At 56.1% G+C, this 18,900-nt stretch overlaps 1 long non-coding RNA gene across 3 annotated transcripts in view; it reads right to left on the minus strand.

Moving 5' to 3' along the window:
- Positions 1 to 16,180, minus strand: part of LOC132376663 (uncharacterized) — a 38,251-nt gene extending 22,071 nt beyond the window's left edge. For all 3 annotated transcript variants that reach the window (XR_009506404.1, XR_009506405.1, XR_009506403.1), the window contains exon 1: positions 15,955 to 16,180. This is a non-coding gene — a long non-coding RNA (uncharacterized LOC132376663). The remainder of the gene's footprint in view (positions 1 to 15,954) is intronic.
- Between the last annotated feature and the right edge of the window lie 2,720 nt (positions 16,181 to 18,900).

The following is an 18,900-nucleotide window of genomic DNA, read 5'->3' on the forward strand; positions in this document are numbered from 1 at the left end:
AGTCCATCTCCCCCAGGGGCTGCCCCGTCTGGGGAAGGACTGCAAGCCTCCAGGCCGTGTGCCTTCCTGGCCCTGGGGAGGACCTGTGGGGCCTCTCCCTGTCTGGAACTTAATTTATGTGCTCCCACTGCTGTCGGCCGGGCTTTGCCCCTGTGGTCAGAGAGCCGGAGACAGAACAACCTTGGTGTGCACACTCAAAAGGGAGTCTATCAGACGTCTCTCTCCCTCCCCTGATATTAGGGTTGGTGAAGTTCCCAAATATGGCACTGTTCAGAGAGAAGCTGTTCCTTCAGAAGGCAGGAGTCTGGAAAGCTCTAAAGGATCTTCTGAGGGAGGAATCCCAGCAGGGTGGGAAGGGAGCATCGTCCCAAGGATTTTCCAGCTCAGTGGGCTCCAAAAATGAAGAGAAAACTCAGGTCTCCCCCAGCCCAAGAGAGACTGGGGCTCCCTCCACATGTGAGAGGCTGGAGGCCAAGGTTTTCTGGCCTCTGGCTTTCCCTCACTCAGGTGTTCAGGCTTCTAAGGGAACCTAGGAGTTGAACGAGTTAATTATTTTCTCTTATATGGGAGAAATCATGCCTTTTATAAAGGTTTCCCCAGACCTTTCAAAACATAATGACGTTTCCCATCACCTTGTTTTTCTTCCTCACCTAAATCCCTCCCGCTGCAGTGTAAGCCTCTGGGACAGAGTGACGTGCTAGGCCAAAGCTGAATGTTTCTGTCTTAAGAGGGCCGCAGCTTCTGGGAGAGACAGGCTAGGCCCTCCTCAAAGGAAAGAGGCCTGCAGCAGACAAATATACAAAGTAGAGCAGAAATCATAAACACATTTTATTTCTAAATAATTTTAAAACCACTGGCCTTGTAGCAAATTGGAATATATTTCCAGAATCGACTCAGAGAGATTTTTTTTTTACAGCAACATATGAAAAATGTCATTTAAACATCCACCAACAGCTGCACCACATGTTGGGCTCTTAGGAAAACACGTTCATTCTTTTCATCAAAGTCCCTTGATTAATGTTCCACTTTTCTTTGACACTTTTTCCATAGTTTGGGGGGGAAAAAAATCAAAGGCTGTACTATTATCTGGAAGAAAATTAAACCAATAAGATTTAATGTCTGCTGTATTCTACAGTCATGGTAAAAAATATCGTTTAGGCCTTGGGCCAAATGCAAATGAACATTACGCAGAGGGTACATCCCTGCGTGGGGCTTTTGGGAGGGGCGAGGCTGGGGCAGATGGGGGGGCAGAAAGAGCTGGGGCTGGGGAAACAGTGGGGAGGGCTAGCGTGAAGGTTTTGGGGCCTGAGGAAGGGAGTCGGGAACAGGTCTGCACAGAGGAGATTTTCCTGACTGCCAACCCCAGAGCAGGGGGGCGGGGTGTAGAGTGCATCGAAGGGTGGGGACCAGTATTGCCCACCTGCAGCAGGGCCTCCTGTGATGCTGGGATTTTGTGAATGGGACGGGCAGAGGAGGGAGACGGATGGAGCAGGAAAGAGGGAGGAGAAAGCAGCAAGAGGAGCGACTGCGCCAGTAGGAAGGCTAGGCAGATGGAGTGAGGGGAAATCGCAGCGTGTCTGGCACGGCAGCTGATGCTGTAATTTAAAGGTCAACTCAGTGGAAGAGGAAGAGAAAAAAGGGGGAGGAGGTGGTGTTGAAAAGACTGCCTCTGCAGTATGGCACTTAACCCCTCCCATGCCCGTGCAGCCCCACTTGGCCTTTTCTCTTGACTTGATGTCCTCTGAGTTCTGGGGTCCCCCTGTTCCTACCTCCCATCCCCCAGTGTGGGCTCTGGAGGCGGCAGACCTAGCTCTGCCTCCTGCCTCCTTCCGTTACCTCATCAGAGTAGAAGCCAAGTAACCTCCCAAACCTTAGTTTCTTCATTCATAAAATGGGGATGATAAAACCTAATCTCCCCAGTTGATTATAAAAGTTAAATTGTATGACAGTGTAAAGGCTGGGAAAACTCATTAAAAAGTTGCAAATCTTTCTGGGCTTCTCTAAAGAAAGTGGCTTGAATTCCCTTCAAGAAAAACGTGTCCCTTTGTTCTAGGAAAACCACCATTTGGGCAAATAAAAACTAGTAGCCATCCTTTGTCCTAAGGCACCCTCTGTCCTTGGAGACAACTGGTCACCCTTAGACTGAAGGCTGTGAAGATGACATTTGCTCGTTGTCTGCTTTCCTCTTTGTCTTTCACCAGTTTATTTTGTAAATGAGTAAATCTTTTAGCAGAATATCTCTCTCTCTCCTCTCTCCCTCTCTCCTTGCTCCCTCTTTCTCCCCCCACCCCCACCACCCTCAACTGGCTGAGTTGCTTCTTGGGGAGGAATGTTACTTTTCTCTGCATGGATTTGGGCTGCTTTGTGCCTATAAATTATAGCAAGTTCTTGAGCAGCTATGGAGGTTTCTGTTGGAATGGTTTTTTGCCAGAGGGCTGAAGAGGAAACCCCAAGGGCTACACAAAAGACTTGCAGGCGTGGGTTAGAGCTCAGGCTGGGGGAGGCCGTATAAAGTAAATGGACAGGCCCACAACTTCCTGCTATGGTGCTATTGAAGGATGAAAAGCCCAGACTGAACCAATGTGGTGCTCTCTTGCCATGCAAGGGCCATGGGACAAGCCCACACTGCCTATTGTCTATGGCGGGACAGAACACAGGACATGAGGGGGTTCCGGAGACCATTCTTGTACTCCCAGGCCTGCTGCTGGGCTAGAGTACCCTGGTCTCATGGAATTGGCCCAAGGACTGACTGGAACCCAACTGGCCCCTTGCTTCCCTTCCATTACCCCCAACTGTGCAATGAGTCTAATTTAAAGTCATAGCCTAGACTCTACTGTTATGGAAGAGCCAACTCCTGCTCCTCCTATCAAGACATGGCTTTGAAAGGCTTCGGTTGGAAAGATGGATATGGCCACGGTGCTATGGCTGGTGATGGGGAAGATGGAGGGTCCTTCTTCAGAGCCCCCACCACTGGGGCTGCAGGTAGCCACGTTCCAAGCCAAGAACTAGGAAAGTTATACCTCTTCCTCTGGTCTCTCGAGTATGATAAAGGCCTCCTCTCCTTTGAACCCACAATGACCAGGATACTTCAGCCCAGGACAGGTTTGCTGCTAGGCTGAGCTCTCTGGTTAGATAGTAAAAAGGGGCCCCAGCCTCTTGGCAGGCAAGGATGACATTGCCTTGCTTTCTGTCTTTCCTTTCCTGTTTTTCCCCAGTCCGTGGTCCCTTCTTCCTTGCAATGAAGGCTGAGCCTCTCTTAGAAGGTGGGGCCTTTCAGCGCAGGGAAGCTCAAGTCTACCCTGAGCTCTACGCTGGTTCTGGGTGTGTCAGGACTTAGCAGGGTGGGGTAAGGTTGTTCAGAAGAGGTGCCCAAAGAGGATCAGTGCCTGGAGATGCGAATGGGCCTTGACCTTACGCCTGGTGGGCAGCAAGGAAACTCTAACTCAGGGCCCTTTGGCAGCCACAGGGCTAGCAAAAGGGAGCCCTTGCCAAGGGAAGAAGCTCCCTTTGTCCACTTGAGGGCTGTAAGAGAACCCCTGGGGAGAGCAGCACTCTTCCATAGCGACCACCAGAGGGCTCTGGGGGACCCTGCAAGAGCTGCTTCTGGAGGAGAACCTTCAGTGACCCCTGGCCTGGCCTGTAGTCCTAGAGCAAATGAGAGAACTTAAAACTGACTAGCAGAGAGGGCACTCCCTGTCCCCACAGGTATGTGATGAAGGCTGAAGGAGTTGTCTTCCAACAGGGGAATTGGTTTCTCATGCAAAAGTTTGACATGGGTCCACCCTGGTCCAAGATCCCATTGACATGGCCCAGGCAAGCTGACACTGTGTTCCCATTAGCTGATCAGCACACACAGCTCTCTGCCACCAGCCATCCAAAGGACAGCGAAGACTAAAACCAACCAAGCCCGTGAGAGACAAACACAAGTTTCATTCATAGTCTCAATAGAGCCAAATGTAGCTGTTGGCAGTTCCGTGCAGATAATTAGAGAGACAGCTCACATTTGCCTAAAATAACTAAAGAATTGAAGGAATAAAACCTTTAGTTCCAGGGCAAAGGAAACCTGGGGGCTATGATATGTCAACACATCATAAACTGCAGAGGAGCCTGAGGGCAGAGGCAACATCTCCCTGGTTGGGACAGAGGCTTCCCCAGGGCAGAGTCTCTGTCGCCTGCCCCCGACACCACCCACCAAATTGGTCCAGAAAACTCTCTAAGGGTGTTTGAGAGAGTTGATGGGCCCACCTCTCAGGAGCCTAGCTGCTGGCTGGGGCTCCTGGAATGGGTTCTGGGCTGGAACACTGCACCCCTGCAGTGGTCCAGATGAGAGGCAGCCCGTGGCAGCCCCCAGCTCCCAGCAGCATCTGGTCCCCTCTCAGCAGCCCTGCCCCTAAGGCCACAAGAGAACGTTATCCCACCAAGAGTGTCTGGCACGCAGTGCTGCTGACGGCCCTTCTCCAGTCAGCATTTTCAAGAGCTACGTGCCCCTGGTGCACAAGCCTCCTGTCTCTAGGGAGAGCTTGCGCCACCCACCTCCAGCCTCTGCCTCCTTCCCAGAGTGAGCAGGTCTCCCTGACTGCCCGGGGTCCCCAGTGCCAGCTGCAGCCGCTTCTCTAGGTCACTCTCGGCTCCAAATCTTCCAGCTGCTTGGCCCACTCTCCAGCCTGAGTTGTCCCATGTGCCAGGCCTGCTCTGGGCAGTGGGGACACAGAAGTGAGCTGCCCTCTGTGGACCTCCTATTCAGGATGCTGACAGCCTCAAGAATCCTCTAGGGTTTTGCTTTCCAGAGATCCGTCCCAGATCACAGATCCTGGCAGAGACTAGAGGCTATGGCTGAGGGCAGGCTGTTGGGACAAGGAGGGACAGTCAGAATCAGGCTTGCCTGGGATGGGGCTGTCAGACAGTTTGGGGGTATCAGCCAGGAAGCTGGGAGGCAGGGAGAAAGGGGAGAGGACGCACCAGCGGCCAGGCTGGGCTCTAGGCTTATAGTCTCTCGGAGTTGGGTTGGGCTCAGAGAGGAGGCATATTGATTAAACTCACACTGAACCATGTGGGCCTCACATCTGGGTCTTAGCCCAGACTTCAGCACTCACTCACTCACTCCCTCCTTCCTTCCAGCCTGTTTCCTCCTCTGAAAATCATAACGATCACCCCTATCCCTGCCCTGCCCCCTTACAGGGATGCAGTGAGGATCACATGCGACATAAAGACCACTATGAGCACAAAAGATTTCATTCTCCAGCTCATACTTACATCCCTGCGGGAGAGGAAGCCCACTACCTCTCATGAGGGTGTTGGGTGCGTTGAGTTGGTGTCCTCACTGAGTAGCTCACAAGAAGCACACTGGAAAACCAGAGGAAAAGGCTCATGCAGCTCGAGGCTTCAGCTGGAGACTGGCTCCACCAAGTCAAGACCAAGACTGGGCAGAGGACGGACCCCAGCAAGCCAGAAGGTGATGCTTCTCGTCTTGGAGACTTCCCTAAGCAGCTTTCTCAGCCCTATCCAAACACCTCCCTGGCCTTCACCTGCTCTGTCCTTGCCCGCTGGCATCTGCAGGTCTGCTAAGGTCTGGGACCCCGTCACCCACTCTGAAGACCACACATCTGAGAAGCTAAATGGATTCTGCTTGTGAGCAGCGGTTTTGCCCTGAGCTGCCCCCAGAAAGCCTAAGGGACATCTCCCTCCACGCAGGAGACAAACCCCTGAGATGGGGGGGGGCGACCTCAGTGTCCCCTCGAGGAGGAGATCCCTGGGAGTGAGGGCATTTGGGGCAGCCCAGGGGAAGGGGATGAGAAGCAGGCAGCAAAGGCAGGCAGCTGGTTCAGACCCGTGGCAGGAAGTCACAAACAAGATTCATCCTGGAAAAATGCAACTAATGCTGCACAGCTGGGGCCCGCTAATCAGAAACACAGGCCCAGAGGTGGCAGCAGGGACAGGCCCAGAGGGCAGGGCCGACAGCGAGGTGATAATTGGCAGCAAGGTCTAGGTCTGTCTCCCCACCCTCTCTGGCTGCTGTTTGGAGACAGAGGTTGTCACACTGCGATCTGAGAAAGGGGCAGCTTCTCAGCCCCTGACCTGTCTGCCTGGAGGGGGACGCGTTGCTTGTCCATAACCCTAACATCAACTTAAACAAGAGCTGAAGCCTTGGCCCGGTCTCCAGAGGATGGAGTCGGGCACGGTGACCTTTACCTCTTCGCCTCCCTGGTGACAGCGCCCCCCAAACCCTTGAGGTGTGTCCCCCCATCTCCCAGCACAGCCGGCCATCAGGAGAGGTTCAAGATAAGCCTCTGAGCCCTCAGTGGGCTCCTCTCCATCTGGGCACAGGCTCTGTGCCCTGGGAAAGGCATGAAAGGGAAGGGATTCTGGGGCTGAGGTTATGGGGGGGAAGGTGAAGGACTGGGCTGGGCCAGAACCCCTGAAAGAGCCATTTCTTTGAGTTCAGGAAGCATTTATGAAGCTCCTGCTGTTACCTGCATGCCAGGCACTGGGCTACAAGGTGAATGCAGTCTCTGTCCTCAGGGGATCGCAGTCTACTTGAAGAGAGAAACAAGGAGAGAGGGGCTTTCACCAGAGGTAAGAGCCACGACAGGAGGGCCCCCAGGAGCTGAGGGCTAGGAGAGGGGCACCTGCACCCGCCCAGGACCAGGAGACACAGGATGCCCACCAGGGTCCTCCAGGACCCCAGGGTGCTCTACTGGTTCTCATTTCCCCCCTTCCCTCCCCTTTCCCAAGCTTTCCTTCTGCCCTCGGCCACATCTGCCCTGGGGCAAGTCTTTGGGGCCACAGCCTGGAGATAGAGGATGGAGGGCCCCCTGCAGGGGAGAAGAGACCAGCCCTGCAGAGCCTCAGCCCAGAGGCTGTCCCCTCTGAAGGGATCTTGCAGTCTCTGTGCTCCCCCCACCCTCAGCCTCTCCTCTGCCCCAGACCCTGTCCGGCTCCACGTGTAATCACAGCAGCCAGAGGAGGAGAGACATTGGAAAGGCCACCTGGCCCAATGGCACCCATGCCAAGATCCCCTCCGGGCCTGACCAGCTTCTGCTGGAGCACTTCTTGGGATGCAAACCCCAACATCTGAAGGCATCCAAGAGCGCTTTTGACAGTTCTGAAGGAGCAAAAGAGCTTCCGTGCCCTCCAGGGGCCAGAATCCGCCTCCCTGATGCTTCCAGCCTCGGGTTCCAGAGCTAGGCTCTGGAGCCTCATAGGAGAAATCTTGAAGAACACAGCTAACGTGGCTCTAGCTACCTCCCTTCCCAGGACGCTCGGCCCCTCCCAGCCCTGCTGCCTCAGGGACCTCCCACTCACCCCCATCCCCGACCCCCAGGGCTCCTCACTGCCCTTGACCTAACACTTCACACCTCCCTTACCAAGGCCCAGACAAATCTGTGGCTGCAGCCTCAGGTCAAGAGCCCCAGGTGTCACGCAGGTGACAGACAGCACAGTCCCCAGCTTCAGGATCAGCATCAGATCCTACAGCTTGTCTCAGGCTGTCACTGGCTGGAAGTCACTGGTGGCTCGTCCTGTTGGTAGGACCCTTTCTTTCGCCACCCAAGTTGTCTACTAGAGGCACCTCCGAGAGCAGAGGTCCTCTGAGCCCCTGGAGCACTCTGACGGCGTGCGCAGGCCCACAACCTGCCCCTCCCATCTCCTCCCAAGCCTGACTCGAGTCCCCACACTGCTCCGGCAGAGCTGTCACTGAAGTGTAAGGCTTGGTATCTGGCCGGCCCTCCCAAGTCACAGAAAGTATGGGAGGCAGGAGGCAGAGGGCCTAAGGTAGAGGTTTGAGGGACGGAGGTTGAAGGGCTAGGAAGGATGGAGCGGGAATCCGGAGGGCGTGCAGGCAGGGAAGCCGGGGCTGGGCACGGCCGCCTCCGGGAGCCTGAATAGAAGAAGCAGGGGTCAGAGGTCGGGAGCAGGAAAGGAGATGCGGAACCAAATGGCAACGGCGGAGCTGGGAGCTGCCGTGTTGGAGGTTTCCTTACTGCCTGAGTGTTTGCCATGGAATTTCCCGGCCTAATAAAGAAGAATTTAAATAGACCACAAGTTGCTTAATGTTGACTGTATAAATAATCCAAATCCCCAGCTCCCTTTGTTCCACAAGCTATTTGTGTCAAGAAAGGGGAAGGGGGGTGGAATCTGACAGAAGCCACCGTCCCAGATCTCGGGATCTGGGGACTCTGTGTTCTCCTCCACCAGGGCCCCAGGGAGCAGGGGTTGAGGCCTGGGAGGGGGAGATTCCGGTTTCCCAGCCAAGCCTGCCGTTTGTGAGCATGCACACACTGGCACGTCATCCCCAGACAGACTCACGTGTGTGCATGTGTGCGCGCGCAGGCCCACACAGGCCGACTCTAGTGCACACGAACGCATGTACACACCCAGACACACAGCGAGCACAGCCGGGCTCAGCTGGGGCGCCGGGCACAGGGCCTGTCACGGGGCAGGTCCCAGCCCCTTCCCTGCCCCCTGCTGCTCAGCGACCCAGGGGCCACCTGGCTCGGGAAGAGGGACCCTTCAGAATGCTGGTGGGTGTGTGGCAGAGCGGTTTCAGTCACACCGAGTCACTTCCAAAGAGGGTCCCTGCGGAGTAAGCGCACGAAAACCGAGTTCAGAGTCTCCGAACCCCACAGCTGGCCAGTGACCAAGGTCTCCATCCCCTCCTCCCTCACGTAACCAAGCCTGCCACGTCCACCTATGCTGAGGTCTCAGAGGAGAGGAGGAGACACAGTCAGCCCAGAAGGTTGGGCCCAGGGCCAGCATGAAAGTTTCTAGCCCCTCAGTGATAGGCATGGCAGGAGGAGAGCAATTTCGACACAGAAGAGGTACCACCCAATCTGTGGTACCCAAGAGAGAGAAGAAGGAAGGGGAGAGAGTGGAGTGGAGGGGATGGGAGGAGAGGGGCAGGGAAGGGAGAGGAGAAATGGGGAGGGGAGAGGAGAGGCAAAAGGGTGCCACAGGGCTGACGATGACCAGCTACTTCTGCCTGGTGTCCATTCTGACTACTCCATCCCTGTGCGGACCAAAGTTAAATATCTTTCATTTCATCCTCAAATGTGCTCTTGAGCACACTCACACACACATCGCACGGAGCAGAGAGGGTTTCGGGGGGTGGGGGTGGGACGTGCCTCACACATATTCCCAGGTTAGAAATTCCTGTTCCAGTCCTAATTTTGCCTGGCCCCTGAGCCCCAGGCCTTTCCTAGTCCCCTAAACCATGCCACAGGGGCACGGCTCAGACTAGAATGGTAATTGCCGTCTCTGTGCCCAACCCCAAACTCTGCATGGCGCAGCAGATGCCCCAAGAAATCAGTAGCAGGGACTGGATGAAGACCAAGGCCAGTATTAGGGAACTTTGTTGGGGTGGGATCAAAGCTCCTATCCCAGGAAGCCACAATTTAATTATATGCTAAGAATTAGAGAACAAACAGCCACTGAGAAGTAAGCACTCCAGATAACCCAGTATATATCACCAGCCGGGAACAAAGAATGAAAGAGCCTCAAAAACTAAGGTTCTGAGTACAGAGGAAGAAAAGCCCTGTGGGCTAGAACTTTGGGGGCTGTTCATTCTCTAATTCAACCATCCATTCACCCAATATTTATTTGCCTATCTACCAAATGCAAGCACTAAGCTGGACACTGTCTTTATAGAAGTGTGAGTGTGTGTGTGTGTGTGTGTGTGTGTGTGTGCACGCGCACATGTGTGTGCGTGCATCTGGGTTTAAGAATTCCTCCCCCGCTTGCCACACACAAACCCAGCCAAGAACAGGATCCCAAGATCACCCTCAGTCTCAGCCCCAATCCCAAGCCCACCTTCTGGAGCCAACAGGTCCTGTAACTCCTTCCCCTGGACCAGTGTTGGCTCCTGGATCTAATGGGCACAGGGAAGCCAGGGTGGGAGGGGTCCCTACATCTTTGCAGCCCCTGACCAACTTTGCTCAGGTCCACTAAGCCCAATAACTATTGTGCATATTACCTGCTGCCTTATCTCCATCAAGCCCCCAGCCCAATGCTTCCTCTCAGCTGGGGGCTCCGGGAATGGAAAGGCAGGTCTGCTCACAGCTTCTTCTCCAAGCTGGCTGGGGGCTCGAGGCTTGGGGCTGCCAGCAGATGGTGTGCATCTCCCAGGCTGCCTGGGAGATGGACAGGAAGGGAAGTGGGCCTGTCCACATGCCCAGAATCTCTGGGCTGTCACCAGGTCCCCTTGATCCTCCTTCCAAGAAGGAAGGCAGGAAAACGTGTCTTTCCGGGCCCTAATCCTCTCCACATGGGCAGGCACCACGGAGAGCCAGGGCCCCACTGCAGGCACGCGGGCCGGCAGGAGCCCCACCATCACTCTGTCCAAGACCCCTCCCCCAGGACCTGCAGGTCTGTGATCGCAGCAGCTTCTGCCTTCCTTTCGGAACTTCCACACTGCCCACCTCCTACTCTCTCCCTGCCCTCTGCCTAGCATCCCTTTGCACACTTCTGCCGAAGGGGAACTGAGTCAGTGCCAGCTGACAGACACCTGCGTGGAAGGAGCCAAGCAAGAAGTGGTTTGCCCTGAGCTGAGGCAGCAACTTGAACTTGAAGCCCTCCCAAGGGCACCACAGGCAAAAAGGCCCAGGAAAGCTCCCAGGGGAGTGTGGGACCCTTACAAATCTACGCAGTGCATCCTTGGACACTCAGAGCAGGATCGCAGCAGTGAATGCCCCTGGGGCTAGCTCCCCGTGGGGGGCTCAGGTCAGGTGGAAACAAGAACAGGGGAGTGGAAGATCCCCCAGCCCGAACGGTCAGTAGGGGGTTAGGGGATCCTTCGGAGGAAGGAAGGACTGTGTAGGGACCCTCCTGTAAACCAACTCCAAGCTCCTCCCAGCCGGAATCCCGTGAAAGGCTGGTTCGCATGACCAACGTTATAGCCCTTTCTTGCTACAGCCAAACAGACCCCGTGCCATCTCCATAGGCTGTGGGTTTCCAGCCTTGGCTCTTGCCCTTGATCCGGGCCATGTGGGCCCACCCCCAACCCCCCATGACCTGGTGTTAGTGACCTCCGGGTCCAACCCCTGGGTGTCTGAGGACATAGAGCCAGCGTGACAAGCGCAGACAGTGGATGCACCCACAGCTGGAGCTCCTGGCAGCTGCAGAGTGGGAAAGAGCTCACGTCTCAGCCCCTCTCGCTCACTTGGGGCCAGCCACGAATGCCAGGCTGGCCTGCCCCCACAAGCCACCACGACCACACAGACGGGACCCCGAGGGCAGGGAGGAGCTGCCAGGAGCTGGGAAGGCAGGAGGGCTTGGCACTGCTTTGATCTCAGGCATCAAAGGCCAGGAAATGCAATCAGCTCCGAAGAGCACTTGCTGTCAGGCTGTCCCCAGCAGGCACAGGCCCAGACCCCTCCCCACTCTCCCGGGCCCAGCCTGGGCCCTAGTAGGCTGGCCACGGGCCCTGGGCAGGGGGCTGCAAAGGCCAGCCCCATCCCCAACCAGTTCAACAGCAACTCTGAATGAGAGCTAATTCTGCCAACGCGGCATCTTCCTTTCACACCCCACCCTGTTTCCGTCTCTGTTTCCCTCCATCCCCACCCCGCCTCCCACCCTGGCTGCCCCCCTGACTTTTATTGTCCCAGACATTTGCGTGAAAACAGGAACTTCGTGCTCTGGGCTCCATCTGCTCCTGCTTATTTCTCACTTGGAGCTGTAGTCCACGGTCACACATGCCCCCTCCCCACGCCCCCAGCCCCTCTACCCGGGCTGCCCTCAGAGTCAGGGACGCGTGGCGTTTCTGGTCCTTGGCGCAGGTCGGTGCGCCCTGAGAGAACGGCCTGCCCTTTGGACCCCTCCCCGACCATGCCGTGGCCATGGACACAGTGGGACTGGGCGCTGAGGCGCAGGCTGGACTCTGGAGTCCTCCCCCACCCCACCTCCACCCATCCCGGGCCCCCTCCCGGCCCCAGAGGCACAGAAGAGCTCCCCTGCCTAACAGCCCTGGGAAGAATTCAGGGAGGCATGGGAGGCCTTCCAGACGTGGACAGCGTCTTGTGTGAGGAGGCCGGAGTGCACAAGTCCCAGGATCTCCCTCCCTGAAAGGCCCTCGGGCCCAGTATCCATAAGTCACAGGCCGGAGTAAACACCACCTTGTGCTGCTTATAGGAAGTAAAACGGATAGTACAAAGAAAACGGCGTTGTTAAATAAATGAGTATAAATAAATATGCCTCTCAGAGGGCGCTTACTATGTGTTAGGCACTGCTACAAGAATTTTACAAATATTACCTCATGTTTACAAATATGGCCTAAACTATAGCCTCAGGTAGGTGCTACTGTAATCCTCATTATACAGGTGAGACACTGAGGCACAGACAAATTAAGGAACTTGTCCCAGGTCACACACCTGGTAAGAGTGACAGAGCCTGGCTTGCTCCACGTTCACAGTCAGTGCCCACTCACGCCTCTGAATCTTTGCTCATGCTTTGCTCTAGAAGGCTCTCCTGCCTCTTCCTTCCTATCCTTCAAAGCCCATTTCCATCTTCCTCCTGAAGCCTCGGTGCTCTCATCCCCATTTTAAAGATGAGGAAACTGAGACCCAGCAGTCACTGTATTTCTGGTGAGAACTTCAAGGGCCAGAGTGCCATCTAAAACTGAACTCTGCTTATCTAAAAGTTAAAAACCTCTTTTTGTTGGAGATTTTTCATTCCAAGGTGATGCCCTCAGATGCCAAGTGAGCAGGTCAGGAGCCAGATTGGCCTGTCAGCACAGAGGCCAGGCTGCCAAGCCCTCCGGGTAGGGGTTGGCATCAGTGGGCTGCAACTCTTTCCTCTGAAGACCATACCTCCCCTGGCCAGTGGCCAGTTCTGCCACCGCCCCAAGGTCTCTGCCCCTCAGTTTCTGGCAGCTTCTGCACCCAGGCAGCACTTCGGCTGTGCCCCAACTGCACATCAAGCCGGCAAACCAGAACTTGGGAGCTCTCTTTGGGGCTGTGCTGTCATCCTGGGGAGATAGGCACAGCCAAATGGACATGGTGTGAGGGCAATGGGATCCCTGGACTGGGATAAAGCAAGCTGGGGTCTACATCTGGCTCTGTTTGCGTTGGGGCAAGTCACTTGGCCTCTCTGGGCCTCAATTTTCCATTATGTAAAATGGAAAGGGAGGGCTCACCAACACCTAAATACTCTTCCAGCTCAGACTGGATGAAAAGAGAGAACAATTGCAAATAGACCAACAGACCTGGGCCAGAACAAGGGCACACACAGAGGCTGGGTATGTGTGTTCACAAAGGAAGTGGAGCAGTTACCGGAATGCAGAGAGGAGGCTCCGGAGGGCTTCCTGGGGGAGGTGAGCTGTGCACGCAGATGGTGGCAGAGGTGACAGGAACCAGCTCTGCAATGTGTAACTGGCAGGGGTCCCTGCTGAGCAGAGCCTGGGGGGCGGGCGAGGGCCTGGTGTGCTACGACCGAGGCAGGGAGGGGGCCGCCAGCCCCACAGGAAGCCCCAGCTTGTTGTTGGGTAACTTCTCCTCCTGTTTTCTGGGAACAAGCTATTTGGAGAAGAGGGGGAGGGAGACCTTAAAGGCTTCCAGATGGGGGGCCCTTCTGCTGCCGTGCCGCCACAAAGTCTGTGCAACGCTTTCTAAGAATCCCAGCAAATGTTAGCCAGGGTTGCTCTGGGGAGGTCTTCCGAGCCATTCCCCTGCCTCTATGCTCCCCAATATCCTGGAGCCATAGGAGGCCATATCCCATTCTTTACTATTATTCTTTCTTGTTAAAAGGCTGCAGAGACAGAGAGTTTGGGCTCATCTTTGTCGCCCTCCCCCTTCCCCTGAGACGCTCTCCAGGGTCTCGGCATCCCAACATCCCCTCTGTCCACTTCATCTGGGCCAGTCTTCCCTGAAGGCAGGGGTTGGAGGGAAGGACCTGCCACTCCCCAAACTAGGGGAGGCCACTGGAAGTTCAAGAGAGAAGAGACAACAGAACAATCCCGGGATCTCTGTGGAGAGGAGGGGCAGGGGCTGGGGAGAAGGAGAACAGAAAAGAGGGGGGATTAGGGTCCACCCCTCCCCCAGCACACAGCCAGGGCTGCCAGGGCTGGGCTCCCGTGCTTCTCCTGTTGTGGCCTGGGGTTATTTCTCAGGGAAGCCAGGTGGTGCCCAGGCTCAGGGGCCTCCCCTTCCTGCCTCTCTCCCCTCTGACCATCCTGGCTCCAATCCCCGCTCCCGGCCTATCCACACCATCAGCCACTCCCTGAGCTGGGGCGATGAGGACATGCGGCCCCATCCTGGGCAGCGGGCCTCATCTGGGCTGCCCAGTCCAGAGCCCTGGAGGGATCCGAGAAGGATCCAGGCAGAGACATTGGTGTCAGGGCTCAGCCCCGCAGGGTCTCTACCCCGCTCTGTCTGCTTGGGGTTTGTTCACCAGCCTCCAGGTGGTGGGATGGGGTGGGGCCGTGTGGAGAGGGGAACTGGGGCAGTGAAAGGAGACTTTGAGTGGAGGGCTCCACATTTGGGGCCAAGTACCTCTGCCCTTCTAGGTCCTCTCCTGGGGGAGGGAAGGCGTGAGCCCCCAGGACTGGCTCACGGGAGAACCCAGGCCAATCCTGTCAGGACTCCGGGTCTCAGAGGAGAAGCAGGTTCCCCCACAGCCTGCCCCTCCCCAGACTTTTGCAGTTCAGGCCTCTGATGAGAAGGCATTTTTCATGAGTCAATCAGAAACACATGAAGCACACACCACAGGGGTGAGGGACACAGGAGCAGGGACAGGGGAGGGGGCAGACATGCACGGCCAGAGGCAACCTCCCTGGGCAGACAGCTCCCTGACCTGGTCTCCAACCAGCCCTGGACCCAGCTGGGGGCACTGGGTCCCACCCATGGGGCTTCTACTTGGAAGACTGAATGGGGCCCGGGGTCAAGAGAAGCAAAGCTCGCTGGCCCTGCCATGGCTCTACCTCTCCCTGAGAGCCCAGAAAGATCGGAGCCTTCCTGAGCAGAAGGGAGCGTGAGGGAGGGACCTGTGCTCACTCACCCTTGGAGAGGGCCCAGCCAAAGGAGCCCAGGGAAGCCATCCTTGAACCAATGCTCTTGAGCACAGTGGTGGCTGGATTTTGGTGCTGAGGGGCAGGGCAAGGGGGCTCATGCAGATAGAAGAATCTGGCTCCACCAGGCTGTGGCCCTTCCCAACAGATTATTCATGTCCAGACTGGGGCCTGGTCTTGGCTGACACCGGTTTGAGGCGGAAGGAGCCAGAGGGGGCCCTGGTTTACATGTTCCCAGCCTCTGCTAAATCCTTCCTGCTCCAAACCCCTACTCGGTCCCTGCCTTCCACTGTGCCACAGACAGGTCCCTAGGCCTCCCCAGCCTCAGTTTCCCCTTCTCCAACAAGAGTTAGGACAACAGAAATTCTCAGTCCCGGCTGGCTCCGACGATGCTGTGAGTTCCGATGCGGGCAATTTGAGGGACAAATGTATGCAGATGGGTATGCAAATAGGCATCTCCAGGATTTATGGGTGGCCTCAGTTCCAAGGGAGGAGGTGGGACAGTGGCGGGGGCATTTCAATGAGGCGGCCTCAGCGCGGCTGGCCCACTAAATCCTGGCCGGTGTCAGCGCCGTAAAGCACGGTGATGGAGGGCAGGCGGCCCGCAGAGGGGACGCTGATTTACAGCCGGCGGAGCTTCCTCCCTGCCGCCGCGCAGGCAAGCGCCGCGGGACAGGGACGAGGAAGGATTTATGTCCGCTGCTTCCCCACCCCAGCAGCGGGCAGTCGGGAGAGCAGCGGAAGGTGACTTTCACCTTCAGAGGCAGCGGGACGCGGGCAGAGCAGCCTGCGTTTCCAGCCGGGGTCTGCAGGAGAGGGGAGGGCGGAGAGGGCGTTTCCAGCCTGAGCCCTGCCCAGCCCTTCCCACAGGGGCCTCTTCCAGGCGGCCTTTGCGCACTAACATTGCCCCCTTCGCCCCAGCCCCCTGACCCGAACTGTCACCTTCTTCCCTGGGGTCCTACCTGTTGTCTGGCCAACTCTTCTGGGCCTGGCAAAGTTCAGCCCGGGAAGACTGGAGCAAAGTGGGTTCCACTGCATTTCCTTCACCGATCAGAGCTCTCCTGAAGTCTAACCTCACTCATGCTGGAAAGGGAAAGAACAGTACATCGTGATCTAGTGGAGGTGACCCTAAAGAGGAAGCTGATCTCCCTCCTATTCACCCGGCTGGAAGGTGTTTGCTGTGTCCTCTCCCTTCCAACCCCACTTCCGGCCAGCAGGTGGACGTCCTGGGGTGGGTGTGCGGGGCTGGGGGACGGACACAGGAAACTGCAGGCCCCGCTCACGCTTGGCTGAAATCCCCACGGCACCGGTAAATTACAGCTTGGTAACACTGCTTCTCCAGTGACTCACCAGCGTGTCTCAGAAATGACTCACGTGTCATTCAACCAGGAAGTCCTACTGTGTGCCCGGGCTGAGGCTAGAGAACTGAAGGCTCAGAGGCAAAGCTCTCCACTGGGGGGTTATCAAGGCTGCCCGGCCCCCAGCTCTGCGGGCCTCTGCTTCCCCTTCCACCATAGCCTGTCCATAAACAAAGTTTACTGTGCTGTTCTCATAATCAAAGGAGCCCGGCCCAAGGTCCCTCAGGTAAAGAAAGGCTCCTTATGAGGATGTAAACACATAAATCCAAAGGCCTGCTTCAGCGGAGTCGTTCATCTGCTGAGCTCTGTGTTCTGAGCTGAGGCTGCCCGCCTCGAGTTCATTTTAGGCACATGCGTGCAGGCCTTCTGTGTGTCTGGGCCACGGAGAGAGCAGCAGGAATGCCTGCCTTCTGAAGAGATGCTTCCCCGGCCAAAGGCTTCACCTCAGAAACCCAGAGGCATTGCAATTAGCGCCGGCGTCCTTCGATTTTGTCTCTAGCGCCTCAGCAGCTCCCTGCCATAAACAGCAAACTCTGGCCATATTTCCTAGGGATCCCAAATATTTTGTGCTTCTGTCTCCCTCCAAAGACCAAATCCAGTTACCACAAGTGCTGTTGCCTCAAGCACATCTCTGTGACACTGGATTTTTTCCAAGAACCAGACTATGAATTGAAGCAAGATTCTCTGTGACTCAATACGAATACCAAACTCCGAAGACATTTCCCCCAGGGGGGATTCGACCTGGAGGTTGGTGCCCAAGGTCTCCGAGACTCAAAGGAGCGGGTGGTAGAGGGTAGGGGAAGCCACCAGTGCAAGTGAGAAGGCTACGGGGGAGAGGTCAACACACACAGGACCACCCCCCCCCCCCATCCCCGACAAATACACTCACCTCTTCCTTTCAACTCCATTTGTTCCGCGTGCTTTTGGTGAGAATTTGTGGGTCAAATAGAATCACTGCAAATAATTGTGTTGTTGGTCTGCTGCTCAAGGCTCCTTGTCTAGGAAATAACAGCATCAAAATGCAGCTCCTGCACCGTGGCCCTGGGCTGTATCAACCAGGAAAGGAGGCACTTTTAACCAATTTATGCAAAGACCCTAGAGACTAATAGGAGCCCTGGTGCCAAGTACTGTGAAAATACATTTACATCCATTACCTCATTTAATCTCAACAAAGGTACATGTGATGTCCTTGTTTTCCAGGTGAGAAAATGGAAGCGTGGCCAGGTTGAAGTACTTGCCCAGGGTCACAGGGCTGATAACCAATGGAGGCGAGATTCAAACAGCATCCCCAAACCCAATTTCTCTTCTTGGTTTACTCTCCACTTGTACTCTCAGCTCTGTCTCTTGCTTTGTGCTGGTATAACCTACACTACCTCAGCCCTCATCTAAGACGACTAACGTACCAAGTGTTGGCAAATAGGCGGAATATCCAGTACCCACGACGTTGCTGGAGGGAGCGTGAACTGGGACAACTACTTTGAAAAACTATCTGTGAGTTTGTTCCAAAGTTAAATATCCACCTGCTCTGATTCAGCCTTTCCACTCCTAGACATATACCCGAGAGAAGTGAAACAATGTGTCTATGTAAAGACTCTTGCATGAATGGGGCAGGGCAGAAAGGAAGGGAGGGGTAAGCAGGGGCAGGAGGGGCTGGAGAGTTCAGCCCACCCCTGGGCTGCCTCACTTCATTCCCTTCCTCCATAATCCAAGTCAAAAGCTCTCAGGAGCTCCATGCCAACCTCGTGGGGGCCAACCAGGGGGGAAGAGGGAAGCCATGGGGGGTCTAGGCAGGGCTCAGAGGGCCTGCTAGTGACTGAGCCCCAACTCTGACCTTTCCATGGGTGTGAAGCAGGGCCCCTGCTGGTGGGAAGGGCTGGGCTGGGCTGGGGGCACAGATAGGGGAGAGGGAGGAGTGGCCCCGGACCAAGTGAACAGCAGCACAACCAAGAACCGGGCAGACGGTGGAACTAAGGCCAGCTGAGCACAGAGGTTAGGAGCCCACAAAGTGGGTATCAGCCAGGGGACCGCAGCACGGCAACTCTGCGAGTGCCCAAAGCTTCAGCACTTGCACTTGAGATGCTTATGAAGGGCTCCAGACTGGGTAAAAGACCCAGTCTGGCTGGATTTGCCCCGTGGAAGGGTGGCACCAAGCTTCTAGGCTGAAAGTTTCAGAAAGCTGCCGCTGGGTGGGGCGAGGCTAGGGCCTCACCCCCTTCCTAGCTCGGCCACACTCCACCACCCCAGCTCTGCACCTGCACTGCTCGTGGAGAGCAGTGCTAGCCTGTGAGCCTCAGCTTTAGCCATTCCAGGCTCCGAGTCAGAGGACTGGCTCCCAGGGGGACACTGGGAACCCCTGCCCCTGCTGGCAAACAGAATCTGCACGTCCTGGGCTGGCAGCCTGGCGTGGGCAGAGCTGAAGTACCCTCAAGAACGTCTGGAGGTAGCCCTCTCCTGATGCTGCCACCTTCTGCCTGCGCCTCTGGTTTCGTTTCTGCTCCCTGCTAGGATGGGAGCCTCAAACTTTCTGCTCCGGGTTGCTACCCCAGCCCC

Source organism: Balaenoptera ricei, chromosome 13 (genome assembly GCF_028023285.1).
Source record: "Balaenoptera ricei isolate mBalRic1 chromosome 13, mBalRic1.hap2, whole genome shotgun sequence".
Taxonomy (NCBI): domain Eukaryota; kingdom Metazoa; phylum Chordata; class Mammalia; order Artiodactyla; family Balaenopteridae; genus Balaenoptera; species Balaenoptera ricei.